General features: G+C 44.1%; 1 protein-coding gene across 1 annotated transcript in view; it reads left to right on the top strand.

Moving 5' to 3' along the window:
* Nucleotides 1-15,601, top strand: part of LOC144694058 (mannan-binding lectin serine protease 1-like) — an 86,390-nt gene that overhangs the window by 16,070 nt on the left and 54,719 nt on the right. The window lies entirely within an intron of this gene.

Raw genomic sequence — 15,601 nt, 5'->3', positions numbered from 1 at the left:
TTAATATCCCACCCAGTCTAATCCTACTCTCCCCCTCACTCCCCACACCCTTTAACATCCCACCCAGTCTAATCCCACTCCCCCCCACTCCCCCCACCCTTTAATATCCCACCCAGTCTAATCCCACTCTCCACCTCACTCCCCACAGCCTTTAATATCCCACCCAGTCTAATCCCACTCTCCACCTCACTCCCCACACCCTTTAATATCCCAACAAGTCTAATCCCACTCTCCCCCTCACTCCCCACACCCTTTAATATCCCATCAAGTCTAATCCCATTCTCCCCCTCACTCCCGACACTCTTTAATATCCCATCCAGTCTAATCCTACTCTCCCCCTCACTCCCCACACCCTTTAATATCCCATCCAGTCTAATCCCACTCTCCCCTTCACTCCCCACACCCTTTAACATCCCACCCAGTCTAATCCCGCTCTCCCCCTCATTCCCCGTATCCTTTAATATCTCACCCAGTCTTATCCCACTCTCCCCCTCACTCCCCACACCCTTTAATATCCCACCCAGTCTAATCCCACTCTCCTCCTCACTCCCCACACCCTTTAATATCCCATCAAGTCTAATCTCATTCTCCCCCTCACTCCCCACACCCTATAATATCCCATCAAGCCTAATCCCATTCTCCCTCTCACTCCCGACACTCTTTAATATCCCATCCAGTCTAATCCTACTCTCCCCCTCACTCCCCACACCCTTTAATATCCCATCCAGTCTAATCCCACTCTCCCCTTCACTCCCCACACCCTTTAACATCCCACCCAGTCTAATCCCACTCTCCCCCTCATTCCCCGTATCCTTTAATATCTCACCCAGTCTTATCCCACTCTCCCCCTCACTCCCCACACCCTTTAATATCTCACCCAGTCTAATCCCACTCTCCCTCTCACTCCCCACACCCTTTAATATCCCACCCAGTCTAATCCCACTCTCCTCCTCACTCCCCACACCCTTTAATATCCCATCAAGTCTAATCTCATTCTCCCCCTCACTCCCCACACCCTATAATATCCCATCAAGCCTAATCCCATTCTCCCCCTCACTCCCGACACTCTTTAATATCTCACCCAGTCTAATCCCACTCTCTCTTTTACTCCCCACACCCTTTCATATCCTGTGTAAAATGCCTGATGGTATCAGGATATGTCTGCTAACATGCTCAAATTGCTATTCTTTATGTATAATCTTAGAAAATGTTAACAGGCTATTCAGCTTTAGAAGACCCACTCCTATCTCAGCATGATGATGTAGGCTGAGAAAAACTCCACTGGCTGTGTCCGGCTATTGCCTCCAGTAGCTCACTGTCCACAGTGGTGAAGTGAGATGTATAGCTTTAAAGTTTTTACAGTTTGCAGAGATTATTCTCATCCATAATGCACGTTAAACATTCCAGGAATTTGGTGAACCAAGATCCAGTGGAAGCTGAAACATCTGAGGATAGATATTTCTGCAGTGGGCACAGTCAGGAATCTGAGCCAAATTGCACCCATTTAGAAAAGTTTATTTTCTCCCCTGAGCTTGTGCTCAAATTGATTTGCATATCAGCAAATGCAAAATCTGTCTTGAACCAATGTAATTGGCAGCCTTCTGAAATGTGATAATTTTTAAATTTTAGGTCAGAAAATATTCCTTGGTATATTTATGAGGTAATCTGGTGCATTTATATTAAAACAGCTGAAAATGGGTTTACCACAAAAATAAGCAATTTCAAATCAATATCAATTTACATCAGGGGGATGATGGTGTAGTGGTATTGTCACTGGATTAGTAATCCCGAGACCCAGAGTAATGCTCTGGGGACCTTGGTTTGAATCCCACTGCAGTACATGGTAGAATTTGAATCCAATAAAATTCTGGAATTTAAAGTCTAATGATGACCATGAAACCATTGCCAATTGTTGTAAAAAAAAAACCCATCTGGTTTGTTAATGCCCTTTGTGGAAGTAAATCTGCTCGTCTGGCCTCCATGTGACTCCAGACCCACAGTAATGTGGTTGACTCATAAATGCCCTGTGAACAAGGGGTGAGCAATAAATGCTGGCCTAGCTAGTGATGCCCACATCCCATGAATGAATTTAAAAAAACTCATGAGTTACCTGAATTTAAATTGCCTATTTAAGAAAGAATCTATTTGCACTGGGGACAATATAGCAAAGGTTTGCTAAATTGGTCCCTGGGATGAGGGGGTTGTTCTATGATGAAATTGGGTTTATATTCTCTGGAGTTTAGAAGAATGAGAGGCGAACACATTGAAACCACAAGATTCTGAAGAGATTTGACAGGGTGGAGGCTAAGAGATTATTTCTGCTGGTCAGGGAATCTAAAACTTAGGGGGCAGTCTCAGGATAAGAGGCCAATCATTTAGGATTGAGATGAGGAGGAATTTCTTAACTCAAAGGTTGTGAATATTTGGGATTCTCTACCCCAGAGGGTTGTGGATGCTCCATCATTGAATATATTTAAGGCTGGGATAGACAGGTTTTCGATCTCTCAAGGAATCAAGGGGATGGGGAATGGGCAGGAAAATGGAGTTGAAGCCAAAGATCAGCCATGATTGTATTGAATGATGGAGCAGGCTCGATGGACCGAATGGTCCACACCTGCTCCTGTCTGTTATGTTTTAAATTATTTTTAAAATACTTTGAATGGAAGCCAAAAGGGTTATTATAGTCAAAATCATGGAGAAATGGGTGGTAACTGGACTTGGGCACCAGAAAATCTCCTGTCTGATAAATGAGGGGAATTTGCCAATAACATGTGCAAAAATATGAATATCATGATGAATACCACAGCTGAAAGTCCTTTCAGCAATAGACTGTGAAAGGAATCATGCAGTGATCAATGAAATGCTGCATGGAATTTTAGTTGATCAACCATATTGCAAGTTGACAATTGGCCTAGAAGGGACGGTTCATGCAAATAAATCACTCCATATGGTTGGTGGATAGAGTCATATCAACGAATCTAAAGGCAAAAATCCCAAATTGCTTTCTGTGCTGGATGATAGTTCTCCTGCGCTAGAAAGTACTACAATTAGTGGCATCTCTTCTGCAAATCTGAATGCTTGCAGGGAGCTTGTCTTTCATCAAGACTGAGGTTTCAGAGAAAGTTTGTAGAGCACTGAGGCATTGACTAAGACCATCTGAAATAGCATTTAATTTAGGAGATTTGAAGTCCTGGGGAATGGATAGGTGCTGGTAAGGTCATGATCGGAAGCTGTCAAACATTGCAATCAAACTGATGGTTAATCAGTTCCACATGGTGATGGTTCCTCGTGGTTAATCAGAATTACCTACAAAATGTGGCTCTGAGCAACTGAGGCACCTTGAGCCGTAAATGTTTTGTGATAATTTTTTTTATTTGTTCATGGGATGTGGGTGTCGCTGGCTAGGCCAGCATTTATTCCCCATCCGCAATTGCCTTGTTATTGGTCAACCACATCGCTGTGGGTCTGGAGTCACATGTAGGCCAGACCAGGTAAGGACAGCAGATTTCCTTCCCTAAAGAACATTAGTGAACCAGATAGGTTTCTAATGACCATTGGCAATGGTTTCATGGTCTTCATCAGACTTTGAAAATCCAGACTTTTATTGGATTCAAATTCCACCATCTGCCATAGCAGGATTTGAACCAAGGTCCCCAGAGCATTACCCTGGGTCTCTGGATTACTAGTCTAGTGACAAAACCACAATAACACCATCTCCCCTATAAAGCTCCTGAACAGCAGAATGAGAAATCAAGAACTGGATAGCGCTAATGTGAGCAATCACGAAATACATGACAGAGCTTTCATATGACAGAGTTATCATATCCACAGGCCAATTGCCCAGAATGGTTACTTGGGTGACATATATTCCAGAGGGATCTAGTGAATGGAGGGATGTAAAAGTTGTGGGAAGTATAGGAAAAGCTCTGGAAAGTTTAAGTAAAAACAGGAAATGCTGAAAATACTCAGCAACATCTGTGGAGAGGAACAGAGGTAATGTTTCAGGTCGATAACAAGAACAAGAACAAGAACGAAGAAAAGTACAGCACAGGAACAGGCCCTTCGGCCCTCCAAGCCTGCGCCGATCATATTGCCCATCAACTAAAACATTTTGCACTTCCGGGGTCTGTATCCTTCTATTCCCATCCTATTCATGTACTTGTCAAGCTGCCTCTTAAACAACACTATCGTACCTGCTTCCACCACCTCCTCTGGCAGCGAATTCCAGACACTCACTACCCTCTGCGTAAAAAAACTTGCCCCACGCATCTTCTCTATAGTTTTCTCCTCTCACCTTAAATCTATGTCGCCTAGTAATTGACTCTTCCACCCTGTCCATGCCACTCATAATTTTGTAAACTTCTATCAAGTCGCCCCTCAATCTCCGTCGCACTAGTGAGAACAATCCGAGTTTCTCCAACCTATCCTCAGAGCTAATAACCTCCAGACCAGGCAGCATCCTGGTAAACCTCCTCTGCGCCCTCTCCAATGCCTCCATATCCTTCTGGTAATGTGGTGACCAGAATTGCACGCAATATTCCAAGTGTGGCCTAACCAAGGTTCTATACAGCTGCAGCATGACTTCCCAGCTTTTATACTCAATACCCCTGCCAATTAAGGCAAGCATGCCATACACCTTCCTGACTACCTTATCCACCTGCGTTGCCACTTTCAGTGACCTGTGGACCTGTACACCCAGATCCCTCTGCCCGTCAATGCACTTAAGGGTTCTGCCATTTACTGTATAATTCCTGCCTGTATTAGACCTTCCAAAATGCATTACCTCGCATTTGTCTGACTTCATCAGAACTAAGGAAAGATAGAAATGTAATCGGTTTTGAGCAAGTAAAAGGGGGGGACAGGTGGAAGAACAAAAAGGAAGGCCTGTGATAGGTAGAAGGGCAGGAGAAATTAAATGACTAAAGGTTTTGTGGTAATGGGTAAAATAAAGAAACAAAAGGTATGTTGAGTTGAGTTGAGGTGTGAATGGCTGGATAGCAGCCATCTGAATGTGACGTGAAGAGACACAAAAACATCCAAAAAAAAGAAAAAAAATGGAGGAGAGGTTATGATCTAAAATTGTTGAAGTCAGTGTTGAGTCTGTAGAGTGCCAAGTCGAAAGTCGAGATGCTGTTCCTCAAGCTTGTGTTGAGCTTCATTGGAATACTGCAGCAGATCAAGGACAGAAAGATCAGAGTGGGAGAAAGGTGGAGAATTGATAAGACAAGTGACAGGAAGCTCAGGGTCATGCTTGCAGGCATAATGGGCCTGTTCCACAAAGCAGACACACAGTCTGCATTTGGTCTTCTCAATTGCTCACATTGTGAGCAGCAAATACAGGGTACTAAATTTCCGCCAACTCCAGCATGATGCCACCGCCAAACACATCTTCCCTTCACTCCCGCTGTTGGCATTCCATAGGGACCGTTCCCTCCGGGACAGCCTGGACAACTCCTCCATCACCCCCAACACCACATCCCCCTCCCACGGCACCTTCCCATGGAACCGCAGAAGGTGCAACACCTGCCCCTTTACCTCCTCCCTCCTCACCGTCCAAGGGCCTAAACACACCTTTCAGGTGAAACAGCATTTCACTTGCACCTCCTTCAATTTAGTCTACTGCATTTGCTGCTCCCAAAACAGTTTCCTCTACATCGGGGAGACCAAACGCAGACTGGGTGACCGCTTTGTGGAACACCTTTGGTCTGTCCATAAGCATGACCCAGACCTCCCTGTCGCTTGCCATTTCAACACTCTACCCTGCTCTCATGCCCACATGTCCATCCTTGGCCTGCTGCATTGTTCCAGTGAAACCCAACGCAAACTGGAGGAACAGCACCTCATCTTCCAATCAGGCACTTTACAGCCTTTTGGACTTAACATTGAGTTCAACAACTTCAGACCATGAACTCTCTCCTCCATCCTCACCCATTTTTTATCCCCTTATTTCAATATTCATTTTATTTTTTTATTTTTATTTTTTATTCACTTATTTTTATTTTTTATTTATTTTCATTTTTATTCATTGTTTAATCCCCACCTTTTATCCTATTTTTGATCTTTTTTCCCTCCAATGTCCCCTCCCCCCACCCCCACTAGGACCATCTGTCACTTGTTCATGTTGTTCTTTCCAGAGTGCTTACCCTTGTTCTGCTATTATCACATTCTGCTTCCTGACCTTAATGCCACCTTCAGCACCTCCTTTAGCCATTAACACCCCATTGTCCTTTTGTTCATGATATCTTTGCCAACCTCTCCTTTGCCCCCACCTATCTCTGGCCTTCTATCCAGGTTCACCTGCTCCACCCCCCCTTAAACAGTATAAATTTCATCACCTTTCTACTTCTCTTTAGTTCTGAAGAAGAGTCATACGGACTCAAAACTTTAACTGTGTCTTTCTCTCCACAGATGCTGTTAGACCTGCTGAGTTTTTCTGGTATTTTCTGTTTTTGTTTCAGTATGCTAAATTGTCCAATGATGACATCACATTTCCAATGGTACCTTTCCATGCAAGTGCAGGAGATGCAACCGCTGCCCTTTCATTGGCTTTACTTCATCTAGATTCATGGAGTCACTATGGCAAAGAAGGAGGCCATTCAGCCCATCAAATCCAGACCTGTGGATTGCATCTTTGGTCCATATATGAAAATACACTCCACCACTTTGGTGATGATTGAGAAGAGACTGATGTAGTGGCAATTATCTGGGTTGCATTTTGTGGACTGGACATACCTTTTCACATTATTGGGTAGAAAATAGAAAATAGATAGAATAGAAGATAGAAAATAGGAGCAGGAGGAGGTCATTTGGCCCTTGGAGCCTGCTCCACCATTCAATATGATCATGGCTGATCCTCTATCTCAACGCCATACTCCCACTCTCTCCCCATATCCCTTCACGCCTTTAGAGTCCAGAAATCTATTTCTTTCTTAAATATATTCAGTGACTTGGCCTCCACAGCCTCTGTGGTAGAGAATTCCACAGGTTCACCACCCTCTGAGTGAAGAAGCTTCTCTGCATCTCAGTCCTGAATGGTCTACCCCGTATCCTGAGACTGTGAATCCTTGTTCTAGGACCCCCCCAGCCAGAGGAAACATCATCCCTGCATCTAGTCTGTCCATCCCTGTTAGAATTTTATACATTTCAATGAGATCTCCTCTCATTCTTCTAAACTCCAGTGAATACAGGCAGATTCGGCCCAATCTCTCCTCATACGACAATCCTGTCATCCCAGGAATCAGTCTGGTGAACCTTTGCTGCACTCCCTCTATGACAAGTATATCCTTTCTTTATCCAGGTATGGTCTCACCAAGGCCCTGTACAGCTGCATTAAGACATCCTTGTTCCTGTACTCAAGTCCTCTCGCAATGAAGGCCAACATACCATTTGCCTTCTTAACTGCTTGCTGCACCTGCATGTTTACTTTCAGTGATTGGTGTACAAGGACACCCAGGTCCCTTTGTACATCAACATTTCCCAATCTATCATCATTTAAATAATACCCTGCCATTCTGTTTTTCCTACCAAAGTGGGTAACTTCACACTTATCCATGTTATACTGCATCTGCCATGTATTTGCCCACTCACTCAACCCGTCTAAATCACCTTGAAGCCTTTTAACATCCTCCTCACCGCTCACACTCCCACCAAGTTTCATGTCACCAGCAAAAAGTAAATTACATTTGGTTCCCTCATCCAAATCATTGATATATATTGTGAATAGTTGGGGCCCAAGCACTGATCCCTGTGGTACCCCACTAGTCACTGCCTGCCACTCTGAGAAAGACCCATTTATTCCTGCTCTCTGTTTCCTGTCTTCTAACCAATTCTAAATCCATGCCAATATATTACCCCCAGTCCCAGGTGCTTTAATTTTACACACTAACCTCTTATATGGGACTTTATCAAAAGCTTTCTGGAAAAGAAACAAATGTGACGTGAGGAAAAACTTTTTCACACAGCGAGTGGTTGGGCTCTGGAATGCACTGCCTGGAAGTGTGGAGGAGGCAGGTTCAATTGAGGCATTTAGGAGGACATTAGTTGATTATTTGAGTAGAAACAACGTACAAGGGGACATGGAAAAGGCAGGGCAATGACAGTAAGTCATAATGCTCATTTGGAGAGCCAGTGCAGACACGATGGGCCAAATGGCTTCCTTCTGTGCCGTAAAATTCTGTGACTCTGTGAAAATCCAAATACACCAGATTCACTGGTTCACCCTTATCTATTCTGCTAGTTACATCCTGAAGAAACTCTAATAGGTTGGTCAAACACGATTTCCCTTTCATAAATCTATGTTGACTTTGTCTAATTCTGTTGATATTTTTTAAGTGTACTGATGTTAGGCTAACCAGTCTGTAATTCCCTGTTTTCTCCCTACTTCCTTTTTTAAATAGTGGGGTTACACTTGCCACCCTCCAATCTGCCGGACTGTTCCAGAATGTACAGATTTTTGGAAGATGACAACCAACACATCCACTATTTCCATGGCCACCTCCTTTAGTAGCCTGGGGTGTAGATTATCAGACCCTGGGGATTCATTGGCTTTCAGTCCCATTAATTTCTCCAGCACTGTTTTTTTTAGTAATACTAATTTCCTTCAATTCCTCCTTCTCACTAGACCCTCAATTCTCTAGTATTTCTGGGAAGTTATTTGTGTCTACCTCTGTGAGACAGAACTAAAGTAGTTGTTTAACTGCTCTGCCATTTCCTTGTTCTCTGTTATAAATTCTCCCATTTTGGACTGTAAGGGGCCTACATTTGTCTTCACCAAGAAGAAAAAGATTTTTTCTTACATGTTTATAAAAACTTTTACAGTCCTTTTTTATGTTCCTTGCAAGTTTACTCTCATACTCTATTTTTCCCCTCTTAATCAATCTCTTGGTCCTCCTTTGCTGAATTCTAAACTGCTCCCAATCCTCAGATCCTCAGGCTTGCTACATTTTCTAGCAACTTTATATGACTCCTCTTTGGATCTAATACTATCCTTAATTTCTTTTGTTAGCCATGGTTGGGCCGCTTTTCCTGTTGAGTTTTTGCACCAGAAAGGAATTTTTTTTTATTCGTTCATGGGATGTGGGCATCACTGGCTAGTTCAGCATTTATTGCCCTTGTTCATGAGGGCATTTAAGAGTCAACCACATTGCTGTGGGCCTGGAGTCACATGTAAGGACAACAGATTTCCTTCCTTAAAAGGCATTGGTAAATCAGGTTGGTTTTTACAACAAATCAGCAATGGTTTCATGGTCATCATCAGACTTTCAATTGAATTCAAATTTCACCAACTGCCATGTTGGGATTTGAATCCAGGTCCCCTAGGTAGCTGGAATATTAGTCATTGACAATAACCACTATGCCACCACCTCCCCATAACATAATTCATAACTGCTGCAATGCATACATTCGTTCCTTAAATATTAGCCATTGTCTACCCACCATCATGCCTTTTAGTGAAGTTCTCCCCAATCAATTTTAGCCAACTCAGGCCTCATACCTTTATAGTTTCCTTTGTTTAGATTTAAGACCCTAGTTTCAGATTGGACTACTTCACTTTCCAACCTAAGGAAGAATTCTATCGTGTTATGGTCACTATTCCCTAAAGGATCCTGTACAACATGATTATTATTTAACCCCTTCTCATTGCAGAAAACCAAATTTAGGATAGCATGTTCCCTTGTTGGTTCCTCGATGTACTGATCTAAAAAAACCATCTCGGACACACTCCAGGAATTCATCTGCCATGGTATTATTGCTAATTAGGTTTGCCCACTCTATATGTAGATAAAGTCATCCATGATTACTGTAGCGCCTTGTTACAAGCATCTCTATTTTCCTGTTTAATACTGTCCCCTACCTTATCACTACTGTTTGGAGGCCTATAGACAACTCCCACTAATGTTTATCACCCCTTGTTGCTTCTTAGTTCCACCCAGTCTGATTCTACATCTAGATTTTCTGAGCCAATATCCTCTTTCACTACTGCACTGATTCCATCCTTAACTAATAATGCCACACCACCTCCTTTTCCTTTTTGTCTGTCTGTCCTAAATATCGAATATTCAGTTCCCAGCCTTGGTCACCCTGCAGCCATGTGTCCATAATCGCAATCATATTGTACAGGTTTACATCTATTTGTGCTGTTAATTCATCTGCCTTATTGCGAATGCTCTGTGCATTCAGATACCTTTAGACTTGTCTTTTTAATATTTCTACACATTTTCTTTGTACTATAGCCCTACTTGCTGCTAGCCTTTGTTGCCTCTGTCTTCCACTTTTGCTTTTTGTCTTTTTCTATCTTTCATTCCTCTCTTTATTTCCCTCTCTTGTGTCTCCCCACTCAGGTTCCCATCCCCCTGCCAATCTAGTTTAAACCCTCCCCCACAGTACTAGCGAATACTCCTGTGGGGATATTGGGGTCCTGGTCCTGCTGGGGTGCAACCCATCCAATTTGTACAAGTCCCATCTTCCTCAGAATTGGTCCTAATGCCTCAGGAATTTAAATGCCTCCCTATGGCTAAGAACGGCTGCATGATTCTGAGGTGCAGAGGGATCTAGGTGTTCTAGTACATGAATCACGAAAAGTTAGTGTGCAGGTACAGCAAGTCATTAAGAAGGCTAATGGAATGCCAGCCTTTATTGTGAGAGGAATTGAACATAAAAGTAAGGATGTTATGCTTCAGTTATACAGGGCATTGGTGAGACTGCATCTCGAAAACTGTGTGCAGTTTTGGTCTCCTTATTTAAGGAAGGATGTAAATGTGTTTGAGGTGGTTCAAAGGAGGTTTACTAGATTGATACCTGGAATGAGTGGGTTATGAGGAAAGGTTGGACAGACTGGGCTTGTTTCCACTGGAGTTTAGAAGAGTGAGGGGTGATTTGATTGAAGTATATAAGATCCTGAACGGCCTTGACAAGGTGGATGTGGAAAGGATGTTTCCTCTTGTGGGTGAGTCCAGAACTAGGGGGCACTGTTTTAAAATTAGGGATCACCCTTTTAGGACAGAGTTGAGGAGAATTTTTTTCTCTCAGAGTGTTATGTGACTTTGGAACTCTCTGCCTCAGAAGGTGGTGGAGGCGGGGTCACTGAATATTTTTAAGGCAGAGGTAGATAGATTCTTGTTAGGTAAGGGAATCAAAGGTTATCGGGGTTATATGGGAATGTGGAAATCGAAACACAAGAAGATCAGCCATGATCTTATTGAATGGCGGACCAGGCTCGAGGGGCCGAATGGTCTACACTTGTTCCTATTTCTTATGTTCTTATGTTATGTTCTCCAACACCATCTCTCCAGCCATGCATTCATCCAGTCTATTCTCCCATTCCTAATCTCGCTAGCAAGTGGCACTGGGAGTAATCCTGAGATTCCTACCTTTGAGGATCTGTTTTTTAATTTATTTTCTAGCTCCCTATATTCTGCTTGGAGGACCTCATCCATCTTTTTACCTATGTCGTTGGTACTGATATGGACCACCACCTCTGGATGTTCACCATTCACCTTCAGAGTGTTCTGCAGCAGCTCAGTGACAACCTTCACCCTGGCACCTGGGAGGCAACATACCATCCTGGTATCACATCTACAGCCGCAGAAACATTTATCTGTTCCTCCTACAAAACAATCCCCTATCACTATTGCTCTCTCACTGCTCCCCCCACCCCCTGCAGCTGAGCCAATTGTAGTGCCACAGACTTGGCTGTTGCTGCATTCCCCCGAGAAACCATCTCCCCCAGCAGTATCCAAAACGGAAAATGTGTTAGAGAGGGAGATGGACCCAGGGGACTCCTGCACTACCTGTCTAGTGCTTTCACTCTGTCTGGTGGTCACCCATTCCCTTTCTGACTGTGCACTCTTTACCTACAGTGTGACCACCTCACTGTCCATGCTATCCACGAAGATCTCATCCTTGTGGATGCTCCACAACCTCTTATGTCATCTGTTGATTTATTGTTTTAATTTCCCATTATAATACCTTTCTCTTTTGCCTTGTTTCTACTCTTTGATTTACCACATCTTCCCAAATTTGTACCCATGCTCCCACCACTTAGTTTAAAATCCTCTCTACTTCCCTAATCATGTGGTTCACAAGAGCACTGGCCCCAGCACGGTTCAGGTGTAGACCGTCCCAACGGTACAGATCCCACTTTCCCCAGTACTGGTGCCGGTGCCCCCACAAACCGGAACTGACTTCTCCCACACCAGTCTTTGAGCCACGTATTCATTTCTCTAATCTTATTTGGCCAAGCCAATTTGCACATGGCACAGGTAATAAACCAGAGACTAAGACCTTTGAGGTTCTGCTTCTTAATTTGGTGCTAAACTCCTCATACTGACTATGCAGAACCTCCTTCTTTGTCCTGACTATATCTTTGGTACCAACATGGACCATGACAACTGGTCCTGCCCCTCCCACTGCAAGTTCCTCTCCAGCCCCAATCAGATGTCCTGAGCCCTGGCACTGGGCAGGCAACATAGTCGTCTGGACTCACGCTCTTTGCTACAGAGAACAGTGTCAATCCCTCTGACTATATTATCCCCCACTACCGCTACATTCTTTGTAACTCCCCCTGCTAGAATGTACAATGGTGCCATGGCCAGTTAGCTCATCCACCCTGCAGCCCCCACACTTATCCAAACAAGCTGAGAGAACCTCAAACCTATTGGACAATTACAAGGGCCAAGGCTCCTGTAGTCCTGCCCTCTGGGTCCCCTTGCCTGCATCACTTGCAGTCACACCCTCCTGTCCCTGACCACTGACCAAATCAGAAGACTCTATCCTAAAGGGTGTGACTGCCTCCTGGAATAAAGTGTTCAGGTAACATTCCGCCCCCACCCTCCCTGATATGCCACAGTGTCTGCAGCTCGGCCTCCAGCTCAATAACTCAGGGCCGAAGTTTTTGCAGCCTCGAAAACTTACCGCAGATGTGTTTGCCCTGGATCACACTGGTATCCAGAAACTCCCGCATCCTGCATTTTGCAGCACATCACCTGCCCTGCCATTAATTGCTAATTAATTAATTATAATTAATAAAGCTTATACCTCCCAATAGGTTTCGACACTGTGAGTAAATTTTACAATGCTGATAGAACAATACAATACTTACAATACTGATAAAACTAATAATACCAGTTGCTGGTTTACCTGCTCCTTCTGCACTGGAGGATGAAAAAGATAAGAAGAAAAAAAGCACCTGTTCCTCGCCCTTCACTGAACTCCCCACTCAGCACATTTTACTCTTGCAGTAAGCCTTACCTAAAGTACCTCTTTCCCCCTAGTACCGAATCCCCACTCTGAACCAAATTCCCAAATGTACTGACTTGGTCTCTGTCTCACTCAGGCTGAAGTCTCCTCTCACTGACCGTGCGCTCTTACTGCCTGGGTGTATATGTGCACAAACCATGAAGGTGGCAGGACAGATGGAGAGAGCAGTTAATAAGGCATACAGTATCCTGCACTTTCTTAATAAGGACATAGAGTATATAAGCAAGGAAATTATGTTTAACTTGTGTAAGTCACTAGTTCAGCCTCAGCTGGAGTATTGCGTCCAGTTTTGGGCACTGCACTTTATGAAGGATGTGAAGACATTAGACAGAATTCAGAAAAGATCCACAGAAATGGTTCCAGGGATGAGGAACTGCAGTTATGAAGATAGATTGGAGAGGTTAGGACTGCTTTTTCTTAGAGAAGAAAAGATTAAAAGGAGATTTGAAGCGGCATTTAAAATGATGAGGGATCTGGACAGACTAGATAGGGAGAAACAAAAACAGAATTACCTGGAAAAACTCAGCAGGTCCGGCAGCATCGGCGGAGAAGAAAGGAGTTGACGTTTCGAGTCCTCATGACCCTTCAGCAGAACGGGTTTTTTGTTTTTAGATAGGGAGAAACTTCCCTTTCATGGAGGACTAGAACCAGACTGCACAGATTTAAGGTAATTGGCAAAAGAAGCAGTGGCAATGTGAGGAAATGTTTTTTGACACAGCGAGTGGTCAGGACCTCGAATGCACTGCCTGAGATTGTGGTGGAGGCAGGTTCAATCCTGTCTTTCAAAAGAGAATTGAATAACTATCTGAAGAGAAAAAAAATTGCAACGCTACGGGACAAGGGCAGGGACAGTGGCTAAGTGAGTTGCTCTTGCAGAGAGCCAGCATGGACACAATGGGCTGAATAGCCTCCATCTGTGCATAAGTCACTCTTTGATTCTATAAAGATTGTTGCAAATGCTTCAGCCTTGTCTTTTACACTGATGTGCTGGGCTCCTCCACCATGATATTTCTGGAGTCTCCTCCAGTGAGTTGTTTAATTGTCCAGCACCGTTCAGGACTGGATGTGAAAGGAGTGCAAAGCTTAAGTCTGATCCGTTGGTTATGGGATCACTTAGCCCTGTCTATCGTATGCAGCTTCAACTGTTTAGCATAAACTTAGGTCTGTGTATTAGGCACCTCATTTTTAGTTATTCCTGTTGTTGCTCCTGGCATGCCCTCCTATACTCCTCATTGGAGCAGGGTTGATCCCGGAGCTTGATGGTGATAGTAGAGTTGGGTATTTGCCTGGCCATGAGTTTACAGACTCTTATTGAATACAATTCTGCCTCTGCTGATCACCCATAGTGCGTCATGGATGCTCAGTTTTGAGCTCCTAAATCTGTTCTGATTCTACCCCATTTGGCATGGAGGTAGTGCCACACAACACGATGGAGGGTATCCTCAGTGCGAACATACGAATTAGAAGCAGGAGTAGGCCATTCGGCCCCTCTAGCCTACTCCGCCATTCAATAAGATCATGGCTGATCTGATTGTGGTCTCAACTCCACATTCCACCTACCCCCGATAACCTTTGACTCCCTTGTTAGTCAAGAATCTACCTACCTCTGCCTTAAAAATATTCAGTGCCCCTGCCTCCACTGCTCTCTGGGAAAGAGAGTTCCAAAGATTCATGACCCCCTGAGAATTTCTCCTCACCTCTGTCTTAAAGGAAGACCCTTTATTTATAAACTGTGTCCCTTAGTTCTAGTCTATCCCACATGGGGAAACATCCTTTTAGCATCCACCCTGTCAAGTCCCCTCAGGGTCTTAGTTGTTTCAATAAGACAGGACATAGGCTCCACAATAACAGTGCTGTGGTCCACTACCATCGTGGACAGATGCACCTGCAATTGGTGAAGGAAAGGCCATGTAGATTTTTCCCTCTTGTTTGTTTCCTCACCACCTGCCACAGACCCAGTTTAGTAGCTATGTTCTTCAGGACTTGACCAACTCGATCAGTAGTGGTGTTACAGAACTTCTCTTGGTGATGGGCATTGAAGTCCCCAACCCAGAGTACATTCTGTGCCTTTGCCACCCTCAGTGCTTCCTCCAAGTGGTGTTTAACATGGAGGAGCACTGATTCATCAGCTGAGGAAGGTGTGGGTGGTGGTAGGTGGTAATCAGCAAGAGGTTTCCTTACCCATTTTTGCCATGATGCGTTGGGATTTCTTGGGGACCAGTATCAATATTGAGGACTCTCAGATGCACTCCCTCCTGGTGGTATATCACTGTGCTGCTGCCTCTGGTGGGTCAGCCCCGCCAGTGGAGTCTGGAACATTGGTTGTAAGGTATAACCTTGTCAG

Source organism: Cetorhinus maximus, chromosome 19 (genome assembly GCF_964194155.1).
Source record: "Cetorhinus maximus chromosome 19, sCetMax3.hap1.1, whole genome shotgun sequence".
Taxonomy (NCBI): Eukaryota; Metazoa; Chordata; class Chondrichthyes; order Lamniformes; family Cetorhinidae; genus Cetorhinus; species Cetorhinus maximus.
The sequence above is the reverse complement of the archived record's forward strand: the minus strand, read 5'-3'. Positions and strand labels throughout refer to the sequence as shown.